Raw genomic sequence first — 4,588 nt, 5'->3', positions numbered from 1 at the left:
GGTGATGATGCTGGTGATGATGATGGTGATGGTGGTGATGTTGATGATGATGGAGGTGATGATGCTGGTGATAATGATGATGGTGATGGTGGTGATGATGGTGATGGTGATGGAGGTGATGATGCTGATGCTGATGGTGGTGATGGTGGTGATGATGGTGATGGTGATGGTGGTGGTGATGATGTGATGATGAACCGAGCACTTGTTACCTGCTAAGGTCTGTCCTAGGCACAGGCATACCACAGTGAGCAAGATAAACGTGATCCCTGCTCTCCTGGGAATCAGTCCTAGTGAGGATGAAGCCAGTGAATAAGTAAACTGATAAATCTATAATATCATGTCACAGAGGGAAGAGCCAGAGAGCCATGTGATGGGAGGGGCACCCCAGCAGGCTCCTTGGAGGAGGTGACATTTGAGTAGTGGGAGGGGTGAGTGTTTAGGACAGCCCCCTCGCCCTCTTTCCCCTCTATGCCCCTCGGACTGAGTTTTAGCCTTCAGTTGGGAACCTGAATGCACAACACCCTCTGTGGCTTCCTAGATTTGTGGCCTTGCGTTCGTCGCGTCCCGTCTCTGGGACCTGGCAGGGTCCAGTGTGTGTGGGATGCAGCCAGACATTCCTTTGCCCCTTCTATCGCTGGGGTCCCAAGTGTCTTGGGCCCGTGCTCACGGCCTTGATCTGCCACGGAGTAATCGGCAATAAACGGTCTGTGCGAGGGGCCCTCTCTGGGTCAGGGCCCTCGGAGGGTTGAACAGTTCACTCCCAGCGGTTCCCCGTGGCTCACCTGAGACGGAGCTGGCTCCAGGAGCAATTTCCCCTGGACGAAACAATCTGCGGAATCTGTATATCATTCCCCATGACGTCTTCTGTTTAAACAGCGGCAGCTGCCGGAGGGTGTGCTCTGAGGCCGAGCGTCTAGGGGGGCTCGCGTCCCAGCCCCCCCTCCCCAACCCCCGTGGAAGGCCCCGCTTGGGGGAAAGCAGGCATATGGAACCCATTTGGGAAATTCTTTCTGCATAAACCACTTTTTCCAGGTAAGACGCACACCCGTATTGACCATGAAAGATGAAATGGCTCTCTCGCTCGGCCGGTTGCGTTTTTATGGATCTTAATTAAACACATGCCCTCCCCGGGTTGGGAAATTGTACCCTCTTTGAGCGGCTCCTTCTCAAGAGGTGGTGTTGGCCCAGGGGAGGGCCGATTAAAACCTCCCGTCCTCACCACCTCCCAGGACCTCCCAGACCCTCCAAGCGCTTGGAAAATGTGTGCTCGACAGAGGGGCTTTGATTCCGTGCGCCTGGAGAGCGTTAGGCCTGTTTCCAGGCCCAAGGCAAGTGGTGGTCAGAGTCCCAGGCCGTTGGCGGGAAGGCCTTGGGGACCTGGGCTTTCAAACTTCATTGAGCATCAGAGCTCTCGTTCACACCCAAGCGCACGCAGACCCCCGACATAAACCAGATGCAGCTGCTCGGGCAGAAGGGGGAGAGGGTACCCGCACCGCCCCCTGCTCACCCCACGGGCAGCCTTGCGGCTAGCCGCGGGGTGACGGGACTTCTGCAGCCGCGGCCTGTGTGTTCAGGGAGCTTTAAGTGTGTGCCGGTTTTGTGACGTTTCTTGTCTCATTTACACTCACAAAAGCCACATGAAGCAGATGCCACTGATCTTGCACACTCAGGGGACGTAGGCACAGAGCGGCGGAGTGACCTCTCTGGGGACACCCAGCTGGGGCGGGAGTGACATCCGAGTCCTGGGAAGCGGCCGATGGGCCCGAGGCTCTCTTGTGGCCGTGCTCTTGGCCCAGTGGTGCACTGCCTTCTTGAGTCACGGTCCCTGTCTTTTAGGGGCCCCCCTCCGTGTTAGGCTGAGTGGCCCCCATGCGGACACCTGACCCGTCTGCAGGAAGGGGGATGGCGGCAGGGTCGGCTGATCCAGAAGCCCCTTGATGTCGGGGATCTGGGTGCAGGGGGGTGGTGGCCTCGTCTGGCACCACGTTCCTACGTGGCAGTGTCTGCAGTGGGGAAGGGACACCTCTGCGTGACGTTTTCTTTCACCGGCAAGATTCATGAGCCTTCCCGGCGTCACGCTGGTCAGGGCAGTGTCTCACACCGGGTCTGATGCCGGGCAGGTGAGACTGATGGGCTCTTCGGCCCGTGAGGCGCAGCACAGCCGACAGCTGGGCGAAACTGGGGCTCTTTTGGCCAGGAGGAGAGGGGACACCTGGGAGGCAGGCAGCAGCCGAGTCGGCCGGATGATGTGGGCGAGGGCACCAACGGCAGGGTGATTGCCGGAGGGTCCTCCAGGCTAAGGGACCAGGGGAGGGGGCAGCCAGCAGGGTGAGCGGTCGCTACCGTGGCCAGCACGCTGCGGTGGGCTCTTCCCAGAGCTTCAGAGGAGTCAGCCTTCGCTTCGGGGGTCCCTCAAAGAAGGGGGTGCAGGTGCACATTGTGTAAACTTTGCATGCATGCTGTCCGACCTTCTGGCCTTCCTCCCCTTCCTCCCACCGACCCCCATCCCTTCATCCCTGCATCCCTCCAACCCCCATCTCCTCATCCCTGCATGCCTCCAACCCCGATCCCTGTATCATTGCATCCCTCCAACCCCCATCCCTGCATCCCTGCATCCCTCCAACCCCAATCCCTGTATCCCTGCATCCTTCCAACCCCCATCCCTGCATCCCTCCAACCCCCATCCCTTCATCCCTGCATCCCTCCAAACCCCATCCCTGTATCATTTCATCCCTCCAACCCCCATCCCTGCATCCCTGCATCCCTCCACCCTCTGACGTTTCATCCCTCTATTCCTGCATTTCTCCTTTCCTCCGCTTCTCCATCCTTTCTTGCAAGTAACAATCGAGTACTCGGAATGGGGGAGCCTACGCTGGATCCCGGGGAGAAGGAGAGGCGCCGGGCCCTGTCCCCAGGACCCCGCCGAGGGGTCCTCGTGGCTCATGGTTAAGGTGTGGAGGTGTGGTCCCTCTTAGAGCCCGACCCTGCAACCCCTATGCGCACATGCAGATGACGACTTGCCTTTTAGCTCTTAAGGCTCACAGTGCACAGATTTCCCCTTGCCACGCAACCTCCGGCACAATCCTGCAATCTCCGCTTTCGTATCTCCGCTTGCTGTGTTGAATCAAGATCCACACAGCTCGGGCTGGGAGGAATAAAGGCATTCGCTCCAGCTGGCCTCTGCCTCAGGGCTTTGTTCCTCTCGCCTGGGGCGATGCAGGCCACGGAGGCTCACCTGAGATGCGGGGAGAGAGACCCCACGTTGGCTTTTCTTGCCGGCAGACTTTTTGGACGGTTCTGAAACACCAGCCTGGGTCTGCGGCCAAAAGCCTCAAGCTTTGGCCCAGGACTGTCTGGGCTGATACCAGTCGAGGATTATGGGGGCTCCATTGTATGCTCGATTGGCTCATCTCCTTGGTAGCGGCGTTTGTGAAAAATGAGGTGTCTTTTCTTTCTTTTTTTGGCCGCAGAGAGCATTGTCAAGACTTATTAGGGGAGGAACCTTGGCCGTTCCCATCACGGGACCTTCCGGCCTCACGCGAGAAATGGTCAGCAGCCGCGTCCCCGTGGATGGTTCTGAGAGTCGGGAAGACAGGCGCGCGAGACGCCACGTCAGGTCAGGCGCCGACACGCGGGTGGGCCTTCACAGTGTCTCCGTTCAAGCAAAGTTAGGTTAGCAGGGTCCCGCTCGGAAGCTGCAACACGGTCAGCAGGGACTGTGAAGGGCTTAGGATTCATGGGGTTTTGTTTCCGAATTTCAAAAAGGGACACAGCGCGGGGGGACCGAGAAAGGCCGTGCACCGGGAAACAGGGTTGCTGGTCTGTGCGTGTCACCGAGGCTTCCCGGCCGTGTCCGGGGCGGTCTCCCCTTTTCTTGGACGATGTGGGGAGGCAGGAGTGTGGCAGATTGCCTCGGGACAATGGGCCCCTCTCCCGTCGGGTGACGCCCCAAACAATAGGCCTGGGCCGGCCCCTCTCCTGCTGCCCACGGCCTGAGACAGATGCCCGGGAACCCCCTGTGAGCGCCCTGGAGGTGACCTTTGGGGCTGCCCTGTCACTCCGTGGAGAAGCCCCGGAGAGCGAGGGAGGCAAACAATGAAGGCCTCATGCCAGGCGCCCGGCCTCCGGCACGGGCCGGGGGCTCCCCGGGGAGAGCAGGGCCCGGCAGGTGCTGTTATTGTCTCGGGGCACGGGGGTCTCCCGGCCCAGCGGCAGGACAGGCTTGGGGCTGGAGGCCCCCTTGTTGTTCTCCGGGGAGGACCCACGGGGTTGATTTTGCTGTCCCCGTTCGGTTCTGACAGCCCCCAGCCCTGCACTTGGCCTCTAAAAGTGTCGTTCAGAAAAGCAATTATCGTCAGCTGGCCTCAAACAGCACCAGGACTTTGAACGGTCAGACTTTATGACCAGACCTGCTCTAGAACATTCTCAACTCCAGCGTGACATTCCTTCTTGGGTGGGGGCGCAGGAAGAGATTTCTGGAGGAATGCCAGCTTAGGGGGAGGAGGGCAGGCCCGGGGGTTCTTTTTTGCTAAAAGACTTGCCTTCGGAGACAAACCTCAGCATAGACTTCAAGCAACCCGCGAATACA

Source organism: Panthera uncia, chromosome D1 (assembly GCF_023721935.1).
Source record: "Panthera uncia isolate 11264 chromosome D1, Puncia_PCG_1.0, whole genome shotgun sequence".
In the NCBI taxonomy this organism is placed as follows: Eukaryota; Metazoa; Chordata; class Mammalia; order Carnivora; family Felidae; genus Panthera; species Panthera uncia.
The sequence above is the reverse complement of the archived record's forward strand: the minus strand, read 5'-3'. Positions refer to the sequence as shown.